The sequence below is a fragment of the Protopterus annectens genome, chromosome 5.part1 (genome assembly GCF_019279795.1).
Source record: "Protopterus annectens isolate FY-2018-M chromosome 5.part1, PAN1.0, whole genome shotgun sequence".
NCBI classification, from domain to species: domain Eukaryota; kingdom Metazoa; phylum Chordata; order Ceratodontiformes; family Protopteridae; genus Protopterus; species Protopterus annectens.
In genome coordinates this window covers 812,479,371-812,502,897 of record NC_056736.1, presented here as the reverse complement: position 1 = coordinate 812,502,897, position 23,527 = coordinate 812,479,371, and the positions used below count along the sequence as shown (strand labels likewise).

The window sequence follows — 23,527 nt, the reverse complement described above, 5'->3', positions numbered from 1 at the left end:
ATTGTGCCAAACCCTGCCACTATTTTAAGTTGTATCCCACCTACAGCTAAATGTTTTACAGTAATAGATATTTCATCAGCTTTTTGTTCTATCCCAGTACATTCTGATAGTCAATATTTGTTTGCTTTTACCTACAAAGGGCAACAGTATACATGGACCCGATTGCCCCAGGGGTATGTAGAATCTCCAACTTTATTTTCAAGGGAAATGCATAGGCAATTACAAGATTTACAGCTACCGTCACGTTCAGTACTAGTCCAATATGTGGACGATATCCTTATAGCCTCCCCAGACAGTAACGCCTGTAAGGAAGAGTTTCTTTTAGTGTTAAAATTTCTAGCCGCACGTGGATTTAAAGTAAATAAATCAAAATTACAATATTGCCAAGATAAAGTACAGTATTTAGGACACATAACTGAAATGGGTTCTCGTCGGATACTCCCAAACTGTATCAGTTCTAGTCAAACTGCACCTCGTCCTATAACCCAGACGCAACTTAGAGGGTTCCTTGGTCTAGCAGGATATTGCAGACAGTGGGTGTCTAATTTTTCAGAAATTACCACCCCTTTGTAGCAACTCTTGAAAAAGGACATTACAGACCCTCTACCCTGGACGTCACAGCATGATGAGGCTTTTCAGGCAATTAAAACAGCCCTGGTAAATCCTCCTGCCTTAGGGTTACCAGACTATTCTAAACCCTTTGTTTTCTTTTGTTGCAAATGAAATAAGACTGCTCTGGGTCTCTTAACCCAGCAATGCACTGGGGGATACCGACCAATTGCTTACTATAGCACTCAATTGGATCCGGTTGTTTCTGGTTACCCAGCTTGCTTATGGGCTGTGGCAGCTGCTGTCATCTTGGTAGATATGACAGCTCCACTAACCCTGGGACATGACACTGTACTAGCAGTCCCGCATGCTGTTCAAGCCTTACTTTTGAAAACTAAAACACAATATCTTTCAAATGCACGTCTTATTAAGTACGAAATAAGTTTAATGGGAAATCCTGCTTTACAAATTAAATGCTGCCCACCACTAAACCCTGCCTCTTTAATACCAACCTCAGATGAGGGCGAACCACATGATTGTGTGTTAGTGGTTAACTCTGTTCTTTCTCCTAGGTTGAATTTATTTGATACTCCTTTGTAAAATCCTGATTTAGTTCTTTTCATTGACAGATCCTGTTTAAGAACAAACTCTGGAAAATTCCAAGCTGCTTGGTCAGTCTGCACACCGACTGAAGTATTGCAATCAGCACGATTACTAACTGGCGCCTCTGCGCAGGCCGCGGAATTAGTGGCATTATCACATGCATGTAAACTAGCTAAAGACAAGTCTGTTACTATTTATACTGATTCCCGTTATGCCCATGGTGTCGTTCATGATTTTGGTATATTATGGAAAGAACGAGGGTTCTTAACATCTTCCGGAACACCCGTTAAAAACCATTTTTATATCAATAATTTATTACAAGACTTATTGTTACCTTCTGAAATTGCTCTTGTTAAATGTGCAGCCCATCAATCCAATGACACTTTCGAGAGTAAAGGCAATAATTTTGCTGACTGGGCAGCTAAACAGGCTGCTTTGTCACAAACTGTTCAGGGTCACTTTTTGCAGCCATTACAACCTATGAAAACTTTTGATGATACAGTACTAAAAACTTTACAGATGAGGTCTCAGAATCAGGAAGAAAAACATGGCTGGCTCAAAACTGTTTTAAACTATCTGATTTAATTTGGCAACATCCAGATGGCAGATTGGTCTGCCCCCTATCCATGCTAAATTCCCTCATTAAAGCTTATCATTTGCCAGCCCATGTTGGGGTACAAGCTTTAATAAAACAAATCCAAAAGGACTGGTTTGCCCCAAAGCTTTCTCTTTTTGTGCAGCACTTTGTGAGCAAATGCTCCATTTGTTTACAGTACAATATTTCCAAAGGCACAATGGCTCCTGTACAACCCTTACCAAAACCATTGGGGCCATTTTGTGCTTTGCAATGGGATTTTATTGAATTACCACTTTGTGCACGTCTTAAATAGGTTTTAACTGTTGTTGATGTTTTTTCTGGATGGTTAGAAGCATACCCTTGTGCGGAAAATGATGCTATCTCAGTTGCTAAGAAACTTTGTTATGACTTTATACCTCGATTTGGTGTTCCTTGTTATATATATTCAGACCATGGAACACATTTTACAGCTCAATTAATTGACTCACTGTGTACTATGTTGGGCATCACTGTAAAATTTCACTGTACATATAGACCGCAGGCATCTGGAATTACAGAACGCATTAATCAAACACTGAAAACTAGACTAGCAAAAATTACTGCTGAAACAGGCCACACTTGGGTACAGGCCTTGCCACTAGCTTTGCTCTCTATGAGAGCACAAGTACATACTACTAAAGGTCTTTCTCCTCATGAAATTCTAATGGGCCAACCTATGCGAATGCCCATGACTCCACCACCACCCTTTTCTGAGTATGATGCCTTTGATCATGATGTTATTGTATACTGCACTTCTCTTGTTTCTTTCTTACAGTGTTATCACCGCCAAGTAGCAGCTGCACAACATAACCCTGATCCTTTTATGTCTTCTGAACTGCAACCAGGCGATTGGGTGCACGCCAAGTCTTTTTCCAGAAAAACAGCACTGCAACCTTGTTGGAAAGGGCCTTACCTAGTTCTATTGACAACCTCTTCAGCAGTACGATTACAAGGCTCACCAACCTGGATTCATATATCACACGTTAAGAAAGTTGTCCCTTCTGAAGATCAAACACCTCTACCTTTCACGGCTCCAGAATCTCCACCTATTGCTTCCTGTACTCGCAGCCATACTGTTCCTGCACCTAACAATGTCTGACATTTCTTCAATCGGAACACTTCTCCATTCTCATACCGTACCACCAAGACCACCATTTCCACTGAGGTACTGTGCAACAATCTTGGTGGTTATTTTTGTTGTTCTTATATTTTTACTGTGGCCATTCCTATTTTCCACTACAGTAATACCTCATGCCAAAAGAACTGCATGGCATCCACCATTCAGTACCTACCAAGCCATAAAATATACTTATGCATCATCCCTTAATGTTTCCAATTGCTGGATCTGCACTGCCATTCCTACGGTTCATGGGGGATTGATGCTAAATATAGTTCCTTTAGGGATTAAAGAGACATGGACGAATCTGATCTACAACACATCAAGAATTATTTCGAAACACAAAGTAGCATTACAGTTGTCTGTCCATCAAAATGGAACTGTGTGTTTCCAGAAACTTGATAAAATCAGAGTAGGGTGGAACCATTGCAACAAAATGGTAGTATATAACTGCACTGCATGGGGTTGTGTAACCGATTTCTCACCTATATCAAGAATTGTGAAAAACTCTATAGCTAACTTTTCCCGGAAAATAGAAACTGTCTACTGGAAAATATTTGAAGGGCGGCAGAATGCTGAGAATCACTTTAAACCTATCAATATCACCATCAAAGTAGAGAACTGTTATTTTGTGTGTGGAAGAAAAGCATATAAATGGCTAACAGGAAACTGGTCTGGCAGCCGTTTCCTGGGGTACCTAGTTCCAGCTATCCGACATATATCTACATTACCTAAGGGAAAAATTCGGAATGTTTGAGAGGTCAAGAAGCCTGCCAATCCGGTAGGTAAAGATGATGCTTCATGGATCTATCATTATGACCTGGCTCATGCTAGTACCAAAGGACTGTCCCATATGGACTTGGGTGATGATGTAATATCATGGGCTGGTATAATCCCCTCATACGGAGCAGTGAAATCAATTTGGGAATTGAGAAAGTTATCTAAACTGCTCGAAATCTTGAGCAATGCTACATTTTCTGCCTTAGAACAAGTAACTGATGAAATGACTGCCATGAGGGCTGTAGTACTCCAAAACCGTATGGCCCTCAATTTCACCCTAGCGGCAAAAGGATCAACTTGCACTTTAATCCAGGAGGAGTGCTGTACTTTTATTCCTGACAATCAGCACGAAATTGAGAGTCACCTTGAACTGATTCAGAGAATTTTCAAATTTTCAGAGGCCAAAGAGGCTGATAGCTCAACATGGGCTTGGTTAACCAACCTATTCTCAGGTTGGGGTGGTGGACTGTTGAAGCTGATCTTGTTAATTGCAGTATTAGCAATTGTTATTTTCATTGTCTTATTTCTAATCAAAGCACTGATCTTAAAATTGATATCTTCAAAAACTGTGAAAAAAGTGCCTAAATTTATATGCCTGCACCTATGACTGTAGATAATGAAATGAAAATGTCTCTCAATGATGAAAAGACTAGTAGCATGGTTATGCTAGATCTGTGGCAAATGTATGACAGGTTAAATGATGATGCTTACACAGCATCAAATGGGGGATTGTAGAATATGAACAGACAAAGCATGTGTTTCAAGGGAATTGAGTATGTGACAGTTTGTATAAACTGAGATGTACTGAGTACTGTTAACTCTGAACTGTGAACAATGGAAAAATACTGAACAAGCTAGATTCTGCCTGAAGGCAGGAAATGTGCCTTTTATGGAAGTATATCTGATTTTCTCTTTTGCCTAGAGATATGATGATCTGAATTGTCTTATGTTTACAGGTAAACCTTTGATTGGATAATTGCCCTGTGTAATAATCTAATTGGTCCAGTTTTACATTTTTGTACTGTCAGCAATATCACCAGTATATAAGCTTGTTTATTTCTTTGTTCTGGGAGTCTCCCTGGTACTTTCCATGAGGCTCCTGCAAGTATGTACTTTAGTTAATAAAAAGCCACTGAAAGAGAGAAAGAAATGTATTTGTCTTCATTTTTAAAGTACTGTGAAATGTTACACTATGCGACTGTTTTGTATCTGGTGTCTGGGTTAATGGGAATATCTATGCATGCTGTTATTCCTAATCCTGGAATGTGTTGACTATTACTGACCCATATATGATGATGAAATCTAAACACTATAACATGCTTGGGAAGTTCGGTCCCAGCGGACCCACCTGTCCCTCCTCAGCTGGCCGTGGCACAGGACACCAGCATGTCTGGGGCCCAACCCCGGACCTCCCCTGTCCATTGGTCCTGCACCACCTTCAGGTGGAACTGCCTCAGGGGATGGGGATTGCCCCCCCGGGAGTGGGCATGGAAAGGAACCTGTCACCTATCGCCAGGTTGGGGTTGTGGTGCATTGAGCGATCAACGAGCAGTTCAGTGAGTTTTTACGCCAGATCAAGGGCCGCATGTCATGATTAGAGAGTCAGCCTGGCTCTGCAGTTCAGCCCCCAGTACATACACCTTCGGGGCTGTGAAGGTGCAGGGGTGACTGCCCATGAGTGGGGACCTCAGTCCCACTGTTACCACTAGGGGGATTGTGGGCTTCCAATATCCCAACACCCCTCCCCATCAAGGTGTTTACCCCCCACGTGTCATATATCACCCCTGTATGTGTCTTATGTGTCTTGTCTGTTAACCTACCCAACCTACCTCCCCAAATATACCTACTACCCCTCCCCAACATTCCACTGTCACCTGAAAAAAAACAAAAGGCAATCGGTTCCCACAGAAAAATTTCGCCCCATACATAGCTGTCCATTTCACACACATGTCCACTGGACACATGTAATCTGGTCTAATTGGCATCACAACTTATTATTGTTGTCCTCACCCCTCTCCCAGGGGTTTGAGTGTACAAATCTACTTCCAAATTCAGTGTATATGCACAGCTGTTGCTGTGGAAGAAATGGGCAGCTATGGACCTTCCCTACACCCTTCCTGCACATCCCTAGCTAGTTTCCTTACTGTCTTTCCCTCTTTGTGCCCCTTTTTTACCACTTTCCTATCAACCCTTTTTTCTTTTTTTTAAAGAAATTAGCATGGGGGGGAAGTGGGAGTAAGCACTTTTAAGCAGCAGTAAGTGAGTCTAAGCCTATTTGTGTGGGGGTAAGCACTGCCTACACAGATTTAGCAATTAGGAAGCTAACTGAGTATAAGAAACTGTAACCGGAAGTTAGCAGTGCTTACCTCCACTCAAACCTGCACAAACCCACTTACAACTGCTTTAAAATGCCTTAATCACTTCTTATCCAAAGTCCCGTGTCCTGCCCAGCAACAAAATAAACAGCCTCTGCAAGGCTCGAACCCAGAACCCTGCACACCATAAACAAAGTAATTTACAACTAAGCCATATCAGATATACAAAAATCTAATATTTTCAGAAACATATCATCCAGCCCAGTCATGTAACAGTACAGAGAATGTATACCAACATTTAGATGTATGTGTGTGTGTAAATATATTAATATCTAAACAGATACAACATATCTATATATGTAGATATATATATATATATATATATATATATATATATATATATATATATATATTTATATATATTTAGAAATATATACATATATATATAAGTATATATGAACATATATACATGCAGATGCCTACATCGACACATTTATATGTCTATACCTATATGTCTACATATACACAGCAAGTCACATATATGTACGCAGATATATACTGACAGACATACTAAGGACATCATAGTGCAGTACCGCTGCTAGTACGTAATGCCCTTGTGGACTGCAGCAGAGATATTGGTCAATTTATGTGGACATTCTGACACCCTCTGTACAGTCCAGAGGTATACACAGAACCCCTTAGTGCAATACATGTGGACCATGCCTTACAATATGGATGTTAAGAGCCATGTAGATGGGTATAACACATAATGACTGGTATACATTTGCCACAGTAGGTTATGCATTCACACACCCCTGTCAGTCCTGACACATAATAACCACTGGTACAGGGGTGCCATGGCTACATACTACCCACTAGATATTGACATACATCTGTATAGCATCCCACTGCTCTGTCTGACATACATGACTGTTAAGTGAGGCCCGGCAGCAGTACATCTGGCAAATATCTGGACATGACATCTCACTAGGTAAGTACACTAAGCTGCTAGGCATGTAACAATGCACTATGCAGGCTACAGGCAGACTGGCTCAACACTGGCCTACATCTCCTATGGGGGAATGCACATGTACCTGCATATATAGCAGGCTCTACAGGCATGTCACAGTACAGGGTAAGATACACCTGTGTGAAAGTGCATAACGACAACCAATGTGAACACAGCCACAGCCACATATGGTAAGCTAGCATAATATTACAGTATATGGACTATCTGTTCAACACCATCCTCATATGTGCCACTCACAGACTACCCTACATATACTGGGCTGCTACACAGTTTGGTCTGATGCCTATCTGTGGTATGGGACATGTGAGTGTATGGCCCTACAAACATGTAAGCCAATATGGTAACATACAGTGGAGCAGCATGGAACAACAGATAGGACGGGACGTAGAATAATGACATCTACCACAGTCTGTACACAGGCAAAAGTACATATTAACAATACACACACTGTCGACATTCAGCATAAGTACACAGACCTCAGTACTGTACAAACAACCACAGAATGTCCATGTTATGTCATCAAATATAACCCCTACTGTACATAACATGTGTAGCAGTCTGATATCTCACTGGCTTGTTATCACATATGATGACACTAATTATGGTGTACAGCACATATGCACCTCTTAATGCATGACATGTGTACAGAGGTTGAGAGAGTTGTGGCTGGAAGCACATACATAGGGCCAATATTGGCACATTGCTGTGATAACTTCATACATTTACTGTTGTAAGAGGGTTTGTTGCAACATATGTCCTAAGAGGAATATGAAGTTAGTAACTGTCACGGCTTTCACCATCTACAGACAGCAAGACTCACTCTACCTTCTGCAGTTCACAGATAGATGCTTTGTGGATAACACATGACACCAAAGGCACAACACACTGCCCGGTCTGCAGATGACCCTACAGATGGGGATTCCTCATAAACATAGAACTGACATGGCAGGTATTAAACATGTAGGACATCCATATCTGCACACACACACACACACACACACACACACACACACACACACACACACACACACACACACACACACACACACACACTGTTAAACAAACATTACTTCAAATGCAGCATAGCAGCACTTACAGTCTATAGACAGGTCAGGCAAATCCCCCTCCTGTGTGTTACCCTGTTTCCACAGTGTGTGTTGTTAGAGGTAAATCCCAAATCCATCTGCGATGCTGGTTGCCAAACAACAGATCTAGTTCCTGCTCATAGTGAATGAAAAGGGCCAATACCAACATGATGTTCCTAGATATTGGAGTGTGTTTCCATGCAATTGGCTATGGGAATGTTACCACAGCTGTTCCACATGCAATCAGCTAGGGGAGGGCTGCAATTCATGAAGAGGCCATCAGCTGATCATGAGTGTCACTTAAAATACACATGCTGCTGCCGAAGCAAAGCAGGTGTAGGTCTCCACATCCACCAGAGAAGGAGTGAGAGAGGCAGACAGAGGCAAATACAAGTCAGGAAGGGGTGGGAGAGTAAAACTTAAGCATGTTTGTGTCATACACCTACCAGCACAAGGTATCAACCCCCTGATGACTATGTAGTGTTATCACATTTCTATGCAGTTATTGGATGCGCCACATAGGTTACATGTTGTGGAGTCCATGTTATGGAGTCCTCAGAACGTATATGTGATGGTGAGTGACATCTGCAACAGGGATATGGTAGCTATATGGTAGGTGTAGTACACATGCCTGTCTGCATGAACAGATGCCAGTGCAACACAGCCATATTCTCACAGGGACACACACACACATTGACACACTTGGCTTGGCCAGGAATACAACCCATCACTAGTGAGATTGCCACAAAACATTACTGTACAGGTATCACATGCACCACAGGGATCATACAGAGGTTATATGGGCAAAGGGTATGGGGAGGTGTCTGACATCAGACAGCATGCTGCAGTATGCCAGTGGGGGTTGTAGTGAGTGTGAATGTGAACATACGCATCATACATCACACACACACACACACACACACACACACACACACACACACACACACACACACGGTGCCAGTACTGTCATGCATGGGTGCATTGAATCATGAGTGTGTAGTGGTGAACTGGGCCAGGCAGCTATACAAGGCTAGGTGTTGGGTACACCTTGGCATCAGGCCACATGACAATGGTCTGCGTTGTGGCTCAGGGGTGTAGATTCTGGAATTGCCCACACAGGTGTGTATTGTATTCACCATCCAGTCACCTGGGTGACTAATGTGTGTGGGCAATGCTGTGCATTGCTTGCCATGCATGTGTTCCTTGGTCCATGACATGGACAGTGTCTGTGATGTGCACACCTCCCACATGCATGTACAGTGACATGTGAAACTGTACCTGGAGTGTCTGGCCCTTGTTGTATACACATATTATCATCAGATGTGCCAGTCCTGGCCTCATGTTTCAGGAACTGCTAATGGACAGCAGGTTTACCCTGCACCTACATTGATAGCATGCTAAGGGCATTCCCTGGCATCAGTGGCATCTGTCCATACAGGGCATGTTTTCAGGCGTGGTATGTCCTTTGTGTGTCACATTTGATGGCACCACAGATGTTGCAGGTTTCTAATGGGGAACATGGGGAACGTGCACTGTCTGCATGTACGTGCCTATTGGACAAATGCACAGGGTGCCATGCCCTCTGTAGGCCACTGCAATCACTCCATAGTTACTATCAGTGGGCAATATGCAGTGTACTACCAACATAGCAGCTGTTGCCTAGGCAAGTGTGTGTGTGTATGAGGCATGGGTTGAGGTGTTGCCTGGCTAATACTAGGGTTGCTAACTTTGTTTGCCTGGCCTTGATGTCACGTGTATGGGTATGGGTCTGCACCCCAGCCTCTCAGCAAATTCACATCTGTTATCCCTGTATGGTAAACATTGTTATATATACTAAGGCCAGCATATAAGAAATTTGCAAAACCCACTCCACAGTGGGCCCAGTTGTTATGCACTCATAATCACCTCTGCACAGGGTATGAGTTAAAAACACAGACAGACAGACAGACACACACACACAGTTCATGTCTGGGATTAGAACTCCTACCTAACTATTTTATTGCACTAAAGCATTATGCAGTCATAGTACGCACCATGGAGATTACTGGAGTACTTCTTCCCCAAAGGTGTACTTCACATTGGATGACATCAGCAGGATTGCCAAAGTAGAGCATTCGAATTATAGTGAGTGTGGCTAGGCTAAATGCACTGCTTCCTAGACAGACATTGAAACCCACACAAAACATCCACAACAGACATGGGTGGGGCTAGAACCCCTAACAGGGGTCTATGTCACACTACAGCATGAAGCTGTTATTGAATGCACCACAGGGATTACTGGAGAACACCTTCCCGAAAGGTGTATTTCACAGTGACTGACATCAGCAGGATTGCCAAAGTAGAGCATTTGAATTGTAGTGAGTGTGGCTAGGTTAAAATGCACTGCTCCTTACACGGACATTGAAACACACACAAAACATCCACAACCGACATGTGTGGGTATAGAACACCTAATAGAGGTCTATATCACACTACAGCATGAAGCTGTTACAGGATGCACCACGGGGATTACTGGAGAACTCCTTCCCCAAAGGTGTATTTCACAGTGAATGACATCATCAGGATTGCCAAAGTAGGGCATTTGAATTGTAATGAGTGTGACTAGCCTAAAATACATTGCTCCCTACACAAATATTGAAACACACACGTTACATCCAGAACTACCATGGGTGGGAATAGAACTCTACCAGTGTTCGACATCACACTACAACAGTATGCAGTTATGGCACACGCTACAGATATTACTGGGCTATAGCCTTCCCAGAGGTTTATTTCTAGGTGGATGACATCAGCAGCCTTACCAAAGTATAGGATTCAAATTGTATGTAGTGTGACTACCCTAAAAACAGTGCTCTCTACACAGACACACACTTGCCATGTCTGTGATTAGACCACCTACATAACTAACTTATCATACTACAACAGTACATAGTTATAGGATACACTACGGAGATTACTGAGCTGCAACCTTCCCAGAGATGTATTTCTAGGTGGATGACATCAGCAGCCTTACCAAAGTAGAGCATTTCAATTGTAATGAGTGTGACTACCCTATAAAGCATTGCTCTCTACACAGGCAGACAGACACACAAACACACAGTTGCCATGTCTGGGAATTGAACTCCTACCTAACTATTTTATCACACTACAGCAGTACGAATGTATGGGACACACCACAGAGGTTACTGGGCTAGAACTCTCCCAAAGGTGTATTTCACAGTGGATGACCTCTGCAGGCTTGTCAGAGTAGGGCTATGGGGAGGGTATTGTGTGTGCATGAGCCATAACCCATTCATCTAGAGAGTGACAAGCCACATGTGGGCACACACAGGGTCATATTTCACAGGTACATGTATACGGCTGCTAGATGACTATGTCCTTGTACAGTGATGTTGCACAGCTAGCACGTGCACCACATAGTCTGGAGCCCTTTGGCTGTGTGCTGGGTGGGACAGGCCTGGATGGCTCCTTGTCACAGTCTCCCACTTCCACACATCTATGTACGTCTACCTTTGGCTTATTATAGTGTGTTGTCCTTACATATATGTCTGTATTCATATCCACTGTGTCTGCAAGTCATGAGTGGTGCATACTACGGGTGCCTGCACTAACAACTGTGACTACCAGATATGTCTGGTCTACTGGTGTTTGCAGACATGGCCTTCATGTGTTTAAGTGTGTGAGCATGCCCAGTATGATCTTTCAGTATGTTGTTGACTGACATTGCCTTCATTTCTCTAAGTGCGTGAGCATGCCCATTATGCCATTCTGTGTTTAATGTGTGGATTGTGTCCAGGTAGTTTGTACTGCAGTGCTGACCTTTGTGTTGTACACCGACAGGTAGCATGCTGCTTCTGCAGGGTATCCATTCAGCATTTGGCATTGACTGTTACTACATTTCTGCATAGGAAGGGGGGGGGGGGCTCACCTGACTATTTCTACATTTCTGCACAGGATTGGGAGGCACACCTGACTGTTATTACATTACTACATAGGGTGGGGGCACACCTGTCTATTTCTACATTTCTACACAGGATTGTGGGGAGCACACTTGATTGTTATTACATTGCTACGTAGGATGGGGGGCACATCTGACACTTGTACACATTTGCTATGACTGTACTGGTATATCAGGTACTCCATTTCATTCTGTATTCTTACCTATCATGCTGACTAGAGGCATACCAGTATACTACAGATCATTGCTTTGGTTGCCCTACATATTAGTGTCTGACTTCCTACCCTTCAGAATTAACATCCCACTCCCTGACCTACTGTAGTCTGTCTGTGTAGGCCTGGGGGGGAGGTTAACCATAGCCATCATTCAGGGACCATAGCACAGGCTCTGTTTGGGTTTGTCTACACCTGTCCTGCTGGCTGAGACTGTTGTTGGGTATGTGAACCACCCTGACTGGCATGTGTGAGTCATATGGACACACATGTCACTCAGCACATTTTCAGCTGTGGGTTTGTCACCCTGTGTAGTACTCGCTACTATGGTGACTCCAGTATGTGTTACAGATGTGCCACTATGGGTGTCTACTGTCTGCTGCCATAACATTAATCCATCCAATTCTCTTGCATGCTCACACCCATACTATAGATACAGTTAACAACACATTCTACTCTATTTGGCAGTTGGTAGGTTGATTGACTTACCTTGAGGGTGTGCCAGACTTGAGGATGGTGCTGGAGGGCTACCTATGCCAGATGTACATAGTACACTCCCTATACATGGTTGAACACAGGTAGTGTCATGTTTGACATTCCTTTTACTGTATGTGCAAGTCAGAGAGAGGTGTCATTCCCTGGGTCCCTAGTGTGTCAGTGTATGTGAAATACATTGTCTCTTTGCCGCAGCCTTGGCATACTGGACACACCTCCATCTGCCTACTGGGGCAGGCTCAGGTTGATCCTCCTCCAAGTCACTCTGTGCCTGTGCAGGCCTTGGCATTGGTGGGGGGCTGTGTGGCCCTGCCCTATGCTGTTCCTGCTGCAGCTGTTTCCACAGCATCATATTGTGTAGCATGGCATATACCATAAAAATGTGGGTACATGTAGCTGATGAGTATTGCAAGGCTCCACCAGATGTGTCCAGACACTGGAATCATGACCTGAGCATCCCAAGCACATGCTCTATTATAAGTCTTGTCTGTGCATGTGGTGTTCTTGTTCAGGTGTGTGTGTATTTCTGATGGGTGTGATCAGCCATGGCTCCATTGTGTAACCAGCATCCCCCACTTGGTGACCATAGAGGATGTCCCCATTGGCAAATCTCTGGTACAGCTGCATCAGATGCCATATGTGGGAATCATCATAACTTCCAGGGCAGCCAGCACACACATTCATTATAATTCCCTGGCCATCACAGATGACCTGACAGTTGATGAAGGGGATCCCCCTGTGGTTGATGTAGGCCCTACCCTACCAGGTGGTGCTTTGATGTGTATGTGCATGCAGTCTATAGCACCCACTACCTCAGGGTATTCTGCTATTTGGTGGAAGAGAAGCATATTGCTGGCCAACATCTCTCGGGTGTTGGGGAAATATACGTGCTCACTTGCATGTGCTGACATGGCATCCAGGAACTGGTGGAATACTCTGGATGCTGATGTCTGTGAGATTCCCATGATATCCCCGGTTGAGCTTTAGGAGGTATCTGTGACTAGTATTCCTAGGCCTACACATACCTTGGTATCCACTAGGATGTGTTCCCATTGGTCAGTTTGGTGTGTCAGATGTGGCCGGCACAGCTCAACAATTTGCTGTAGGAGGTCTCTGTCCACCCTATAGCACTCCACTATCTCCAGCTCATGTAGCCCCTGGTAGGTTACCCTGGGTCTGTACACTCTTCTCCGTCTCCTCACTGTGGCTTGATTGGCAGCATTCACATCCTCACCACTCTCAGCCTCTTGCACATGTTGTGCTATGTTGCCTGCTGCAGCTCTTCTCATTTTGTAGGTTTGTTTGTTAAAATTTCTCCGCTTGTATACACCAGTGGTGTAGATTGTGGGAAAAAACAGTGGGGAAGGTTCTTGCATAGTTTATAGTAGTGTTCTGGGGTGTGCTGGTTTCCTGCCTGTATAATTGGCTGATTCTGATACATTTCACCTGCCAGCTATGCTAGTTCTCCTTATTTACCTTCCTACTGCTGTTTTCCCTTCCCATTGCCTTCCTGTTTAAGCACGGGGGCATGCTGTGCAAACAGAGTGCACAACTTTGCACACTGCTGCTATTCCCTGGTTTAACTTGTATTTTCTGCCTTTAAAACCTGGTGTGCGGCGTGCACACCTGCTTAGGCATTGTAAAAAGTGCTAGGCAGGTTTAGACACACTCTCTAGGTTAGCTGTGCTAAGCTAGGAGCAAACTTGAGCTACAGGGCTCCAATCTGCTTACAGTATGCCTGATACCCTCCCCCATGATGTCATCTAACTCCTAGGCTTGCACCAAGCTATTCCTACTCTTGCATTGTTGGTACCTGACTCACATGCTGTGGAAAACTGGGATTCACTATCCTTCACCTTATTTGCATAGTATTGCCTGCTAATGCATAGTTACATGTCTCACTCTAAGCCTCTCCCCTTAGCAACCACTACTCATTGGCCATGTTGTCTTCTGCCTGCCATTGACTTGCATGCAAGAATACCGATTTTAGTTAGAATGGTTAATTTAGGTTCATTTTGTTATTTTCCCCCTGATCCCATTTGCATGCCATTGCCCTACACTTAAACAGCCGAGATTGGCTAAAAAAAAAAAAAGTTGCTTTTTGTATTTTTTTTACTGTTTGCAATGCCAATGGCCTTATACTTGGCCATTGGCATGCTTACTACATGATATGGAGCCTTTATTTGGAGCTGTCACAGCTCCGTTTTAGATCTTGCAGAAATGTACACGGTTACTAACCGAGTACATTTCTGCAGATAGCACTAGTCCTGCACAGACGGTTGCAAGCTTCCTGGATTGCAAAATCAACTCATTTGCATAGATTTATCCTGCAAATGGGGTGATTTGCATACAAGGGCTTAGTCCATGCAGGATTAGTGCAGGCGCGCTCATGCACGCCCCTGTAGGCTGTTCCTGGATCGCACAAAAGACATATTTCCTGCTTGAGCTCCTGCACCAATCTTGTATGCCACGCAAGCTTTAGAGAATCTGGGGGAGTATGTCTTAACTACACAATGTGACACATGTTGAAATTGATAAGTATACGTATATGACCTCTTTGCCTTAATAAACCGAATACTGTTTTTATTTTTAAAGTTCAGAAAATTAATATTCAGAACTATAAGGTAATAATAAAAACATGAGAGAAATTATTCACAAAGACACATGCACAATTATAAACAAATAAAAAAACACACACACATACTCATGCACATATACGCACACACACACACACACACACACACACACACACACACACACACACACACACACACACACTCGCACACGTATATATACACACACACACACACACACACACACACACACACACACACACACACACACACACACAGTTCAACCTTATATAGTATAAGGGAGAAAGTACTCACAAATGTGAATTTATAGGCCAGTATTCAAGTATTACTCTATTCATAATCATGATGGCAAAAGTCAATTACTGTCAACATTGGGTCAAAATAATACCTACATTGTTTTTTTTGTAGATTCATAGGTTACTACCGGGCTAACAACAACTAGAGTCCTTACAAGCATAGCCCGTACTCTAAACCATTAGGGTCCCTAAGTATCATGGGCTTCTATATGGAGATGGGCATGTTAGTAGGGAAGTCACTAAGGATTTGTAGGGCAGGCTGTCAGTTAGGATACATTTTTTCTTAATGATGGCCTCTGTCCGTAGGGTCAGAGAGAGTATAAATCTATGATTTCCCATCCAGTTGTCAAGGATTAATTTTAAAAACGCATCAGGGATGAACTCTAGTTTATACTGAAGTGGAAAAAAATTGAGTTTACCAAATTTAGGAAAATCACAGTGGTCAACCCAGCTGAAGTACAATGGAAGGACCTCACCCTGTGAAAATCACCTTCCTTGATCATGGTATACCTCCTGCCAGGTAAGTGTGGTTTTTATTTATTTATTTATTTTTTTAATTTTACGTAAAATAAAGTTGCTGCAGAGCTGCAAATTAGTTTTGAGCAAAACATTACTAAGATTACAGCATACTGGACCTTTTTGATGTTTCAAAATCAGAAAAGGTATATTTTTGACTCTAGCTTTGTGTGGTTCACATTTTACACAATGTGATATTCCAGTAATATATATAGCTGAAATAATACTTCCAAAACCAGAAACTGTTGCAGTGATGGGTAGCCAAAGTGTATAACATTCTCTAAGCTTTCATTCTGACCATAATCCTCATCACTGCTAAAGTCTAGTTTTTAAGGAACTTCCACTAAATCTCCATAGTTTATATTTATACACAGTGCCTAAAGTTCACATAACTGTGGTTGAAAGAGCAAATTAATGAATAATCAAATAAGAGAATGAATAGTTATATAAATCAATATATAAATAGGAAAAGTCTGATGTGCTGGTCTTTTGAAAAACACAATACAAGACAGAGGAAACAGTATACCTTTTGGTGCATGACTGATTGCAAAATATGTATAACATCACTTACCTTTTCTGTTATAACTGTTTTAGTTCACCAGTCTGCACTTATACATCATACTCTTATGCTACAGTCTGTTTTGATCTTTTTACCCATCACTGCAGAATGACAGGATTTTCATTTGCTGATATATTGCCTTAATCATAACCGTTGAAGTGGATTTATGTTTCATTTGATAGGTGGTAGTATGTTCCATGGTGGATGTAACATGAACTACTGAGCACTCAAAAGAGTTAACAAAGCAAGGGTGACCATTACTGATTGAATCTAAAATGATGTAAAACAAATTCCAAAACAAATTTTTTGCAGGGAGTAAGCCCCTTGCAATATATATATATATATATATATATATATATATATATATATATATATATATATATATATATGGGTCTACTTTAGAACATTGACACGCCAGTTCGCCGACACACAAACCACCGACACCAAATAACCGACAACACACAATACCGACAACGCAAAACACCGAACACCATTACACCGACACACTAAACGTAAACAACACATTACACTACATTACATATCCACTAGCCCTAACCCAAACCCTAACCCTAAGGTCCAACACTACCGCACACTTACCCTACCTGCACCCTAACCCTAACTCACTTAACCCACCCCTAACCCTAAGGTCCGACAATACCGCACACTTACCCTACCTGCACCCTAACCCTAACTCACTTAACCCACCCCTAACCCTAAGGTCCGACACTACCGCACACTTACCCTACCTGCACCCTAACCCTAACTCACTTAACCCACCTAACCCTAAGGTCCGACAGTACCAGACACTTACCCTACCTGCACCCTATTCCTAACTTACTTAACCCACCCTAAAACATAAACCCGTCACTAACACACACTTACATTACCCAAACCCTAACTCCGACACTACCGCACACTCACCTTTCACACACCCTAACCCTAAATCCCTCACTATTGCACACTTACCTGTCCGCTCCCTAATCCAAAATCCCTCACTATCGCATACTTACCAAGTTGCGCTTACACGTTCCCCTTGTCGGTCTTCCAGCTGTCGGGATTTCAGCATGTCGGTCAACTGCATTGTCGGTCCTTTCGCGTTCCTCTTCCGCGTGTCGGCAAACTGACGTTTCGGTAATTTGAAGAGGACCCATATATATATATATATATATATATTATTTATTTTTTTATTTTACATTTGTTAACCGGGCTAGTCTAGCTGGATATATGTCCATTTTCAGTAGAGGCCCGGGGAGAAAAGCTCCACAGATACTAAATTACAAGGAGACAAATAATAATATATATATATATGTATATACTCTAAGAACATAAAACAGCAAGTTAAGGACATATTCCATAGCCCTGCTGCAATGCAATCATGCCAGCTAAAACACCATTAAGAAAAACATTTGCTGACATGAGTGTCTTATTTATATCACTAATATGTGTTCTCAAAGATGTTTGATGGTTCTTTTGATCTGCAGTCCCATAGCATACTCTGATGCTTTGTACTATTGAGTATTGACCAAGTACATGAACCCAAGAAAGAAATAGGCAAAAAGAAAGCTCAGAATGAAAATGATCTTCGCAAACTTGCCATATGCGTACCAGTTGCTTTACTGTGTACCAGTGGTGTGAATTTGGATTGCAAAGAGCTTTTGAGTGCTCATGGAAGAACCAGCATATAATACCTGATTAATATTATCAAGAATATTGTGGTCCCTGTCACTCTTCTTACGTGCATTAAGAAGACGTTGAGGCTTGGGTCTTCATTTAAGTAGTTTATTGTATACAAATACATCAGGATGGATAGCAGGAACATTAAAGTTAAACAATCTATCTAACTAAGTGACTGACAACATACCTGCATGCTTTCACTCTGGCTGCCCACTCAAAATGGCACTCTTGCTTGCACGTGCTCAGTACTTATATGCATGTGCTGACTCACTAGAAGCTTCCTAAATGTATATCACACACACTGATCTACATTCTCCCTCACATTCTCCCTCTTTACTGAACTGTCTCATATAAACAATGACATTTGAGTAGGCATGCAATTATAGAGACACTAGTAAAGAAAAACAACAGTCATGTCCAAGTTACCATGTATCTGGAAGTAGGTTTCAAGATGAGACCTTATCTCGTAACATAGTAGGACTGGGTTTACAACAAGGACAGTCACTGGAGTATGTTCTGCCTGAGGAGTCTCAGGGATTTTCTCATGAATGGGGATTGCTATTGGAATGTTCTCTGGAACAGGAACATTGGATAAGTCACTCTAAGAACATGATTTTTTTGTCACAGGCAAGATGCTGTAACACTGGTTCAGACACTGATAACAAATGCTTCCGATTTCATCTGAATTGCATTCATTGTGATTCCACAATGTACCATCCTGGCTTTTACACAAACCTTTTACAAATCCTATGTGATCAAAACCTTTTGACATCTGCATCCTCACTAACTCTCCTTTTTTTTCAATGAACTGAGCGGTTTGCTGGTTTTATCATAGTAAGACTTCTGAGACTAATTCTTCTACAACAGTTTGGCTTTAACTGCTTTGTTGTCCAAAAAAAAAACAAAAACTTACTGCTGCTGGGTAGTGTTGTTTTGGTTTGTGTTGATGTAAGTGTCTGAGCAGGTAAACCAAGATGTTTATCATGAGGAATGATTCTGAGATATAACAAGTTGAGAAAAACATCGGTATTGTCACATGGATTTCTCTAATAGCTGTTTTGCTCTTTGAACTGCATGTCCAATCAAGCTGTTTGAGGGCATTCAGGACTACTTGTAATATGAACAAAGTCCCCCTCTTCTGCAAATCTCTTGAACTGCTGACTAGTAAACTGTGCAACATTGTCAGAAATAACTCTGTGTGGACTACCATGGCTGAAAAATAACACTTCAACTTAGTAATGACAGTAGTCACTCTAATGGACCTCCTGCATATCCACAAAACAAACAGTACCAGAATTACCCATTCTAAAGACTTAAATCTTGCCTGTGATATAAATAGGACCTGCTGGACGGATAGGTATGCATCCCAGAGACTACCCCATCTGTGGAGCAGGCTCCCCATCCATGTGAAGCGGAGTTCCTCCCTAACCCCATTCAAGTGCAACTTGGACATTTGGATGGGAAACCGGAAATTCATCCCTGGTTTGGCACCTATGTCTCTAATGCAAACAGATAACCTGTAAATGACTCATCTCCCAGGCCCATGCTTACACTTATCAGGGTTGTCAGAACTTGTCAGAGAGTTGGGATGCATGGCTAGGCTTAAAAAGGCCCTTGTGGTCATTATCCTAGTAAATACCTATGAAGCTATGAACTATATGGCGGTCTTCCCCCTCACCTGCCAACACAGCAGTTGCATACACAAATGAATGCTCTCTTTAAATGGCCTCTGAACCAGCTAAATTAAGCAGAATAAATGCATTTCTACATGAATCTTTGCCAGAAATAGCAGCCTGTATGAAAATATTGTATTTCTACTCAAATACTTTCCAAGTTTCTGAAATATTGCTATCAAACACAAGCAAAAGGGGGTCTGCAAAAACCTTCTGCCATCCCCACAGATTATAGCAAAGCACAATGCAAAATGGCCCTTGTAATTATGTACGGACATTCACACACACCAACTACGTACAATAATATTCACATGCCTAAAAAACTCTTCAAAATACTGCACTCTGTGAAATATACCTTGAAATAACTGTACTTTGCAAAATATTCTTTGAAATGACTGTACTTTGCAAAATATTCTTTGAAATGACTCTACTTTGTAATACTGCACACACTTGCAAACACTTTGCATACTTTGAATTCTTTGAATAGCTTTAGTTAATATGAAAAAGTAACACATGGTGAAAAAATATGGTTGTTTCCCCTTTTTTGTAAATTTTATGTGATTCAGATATTGTTTCAAACATTTCTGCAATTATTTCAAATATTTTTATCAATATTTCTCAGTTTAGACATTTTGTTTAATAAGAAATTTTGTCTGAGTGCTGTGAGTGCTGTGTTTTATATTTGTAGTGAAAGAGATCATTTAAGCAAGTTTTAATACCTGGAATTTGATTCTGACCTGTTTCAAGTCATTTCAGCAGTAGGGATGATCCACTCCCGTATATTTCTCCAACATTAACCGGTTACTTCATGGCTGAAACTCTGGATCCCATTCTGACACCATGTCACTCTTCTTATGTGCATTAAGAAGATGTTGAGGTTTGGGTGTTTAAGTAGTTTATTGTATACAAATACATCAGGATGGATGGCAGGAACATTAAACTTAAACTGTCTAACTGACTGATTACATACTTGCATCCTCTCACCCTGGCTGCTCACTCAAAACGGCACTCTTGCTTGCACATGCTCAGTACTTATATGCATGTGTTGACTCACTAGAAAGCTTCTTAAAGATATATCAAACACACTGATCTACAGCCCCATTAAGCCTAGAAGGACTGCCTCATGGTGGTCCTGTCACTAGGTTATTGACAAAAAGGTTACAGCACAGTGAGAGTCAATGACTCAGAAGACTTTGATACTACAGGAGTCAGTTGTCAAAGGGATCTAAGTAGCCCTTGGTACCAAAGTTGAAATCAGAGCTGAGGAAGGCTTTGGCACCAAAGTGGTTAATGCAGAAAGTGACACCTAAAATGCAGGTGATGAAAACAATGTCAACCTATTACCGTTGAGAAACTGGTCTCTAGTGACCACTGTCAATGAAATCACTGGTGCCAAGGTCACTAATGGAGAAATGGAGAGATTATTAATCAGTGCCAAAGCAAAGGATAGTGTTGGTGACAAGCTAGTGACTCTCAGTTGGAACATCAGCTCCAGAACTCCTTGCTGCAAAGAGGGACCAAGAAACAAGTAGCTGAAGTAGAGGAAAAGAGCCCTGCTCTTGCCACTCTGAAGACAAAGGAAGGTGATATCCACCCACTTCTATCAAAATCTTCAACAAGACACCTACAATTTTTTCCTAGTCTGCTTGCAGAGGTAGGCTATGTAGAGACCTAAAAGAACTGACCAAACCAACTAAAAATGGAATTGAGTCCAAATACTTAGTCAATTCATATGTAGAGGAAAAACTGCGTAAAATCTTCCTAGGAAGATTATCAGTTATGATGAATACCTTTTGCTAGTAAATTCTCTGGATAGATTTGCTCATGGAATTTTATATAGTGAAGACAAGTCAGTATCTCTAGACATCAGTTTCTCAGTGTTTCCTTTTCCCCTTCTTTCTGTCTTGCTTGAAGGCAGAACATTCAGCTGGAAGCAGTCGCTTCAAGATCATGTTGATTTTATATTCCTTTAGGGTCCCGGAGGCAAACTTCTTTCACATCTGTCATGTGGCATTAAGATGTTCCACCTCTAAGCATACAATGAAAGTGGTGTTTGTGTGCCCTGAAATGGGGTTGTGACCAGATTTGTTACATATTATAAAGCCACTAGACAAATCTTTTCTCTTAATGAAATTAAAGTTAGTGACATGCTATTACAGGCAAGAAAAATGTCCAAAAATGGTAAATATTAAGTGACACCTGTGGAATAGTTCCAATCCAGTCAAATATAAGCATTGTCTAGGAAAAAGTTTCTCAACAACTCAGAAAAAGAACTTCTAATGTCAGATATGACTTCAAAATGACAGCAGAAGCACCAGAGGTGAAAGTTAATGCTAACTGCTAGCACTGTAACAGCAAAACACCAATCTTTGTAATGGAAAAGTATTATATCTAACCTTATTTGAAGAGTTAAAGTTAGAAATCACAAGTGTTTGCTGAAAAAGCAATAAAATTAAGAAAACTCACTTAGTGAGCCTAGGCATGTCATATGACACAAGCCTTCCAAGTAGCAGGCATGATCTGGAAAGAAGGGAAGTAAGGTATATAATAGGAATGAAGGGTGAGTTTCAGAGCCTATTGGAGTCCTAAATGTTCTATGCAACTGTTGCCTGCTGCTATCAGTCCTGTTGTTGAAGTAGATGGGCTAGAGCATGTAAGATTATAGAAATATACATTGTCCAAAACATGGGTTCTTTGACACAAGCAAACACAGTTAGTAGGTTAGTTGCAGCTGCTGACACAATGCATAGTGGATCTTGTATAGCAGTAGCATACAGTGTCCTGCTGTGATGAGCAAAGATACTACTGTCAGGTAGCAGATCACTGTGCTACAGATGCCTACGGTCTAGAAACACATTATGCTACATAGATGATAGTCACTGTATTAGTCAATAGTCTTTTGCATGCTACAGTACAGGAGATGAAGGGTAAATTAGGTGGTAGCATTATAAAGTGACGAAAAGGCAAATAGCTTTCAGATTGTCAGTCTTCAAAATCATAGAAGGTATCAACAAGTGTCATGGCAGGTGTTCTAAACCTGTAGTGATAAAATTTTAAGTATGTGTAAATTTATAATATCATAGAGTGGGTAGAAATGAGTAATTTTCTCTCTTGCGGGTGACATGCAAATTGATGCCCTTTGGGAAAAAGAATGGCCTTTGAATGAATTTACTGTCACTATGGGTAAATCTCTATGTTTATACAGTAACTACAAATGTGTACAATAAAGTGTAGGAGGAAAAAAAATTAAATATAATGAGCAGACATGATATTCCCTATGCGTATTCTGAGATTTACACATGGCACATCTACTCAACACAGCTTTGTTGAGCTTATTGATGCCTGACTTACCATTCACAGCTTAAAGGTAAAAGTTTAAATGACACAAGGTATTAACATTTTGGCATAAGGGCTGGCTCCCACATCCCTTATCTCTAAATGTATTACTACATATA

General features: G+C 41.6%; 1 pseudogene; it reads right to left on the bottom strand.

The window, feature by feature from the left end:
* Window positions 1-16,050: 16,050 nt before the first annotated feature.
* On the bottom strand, window positions 16,051-16,178 carry LOC122803680 (annotated as a pseudogene).
* Window positions 16,179-23,527: the final 7,349 nt, after the last annotated feature.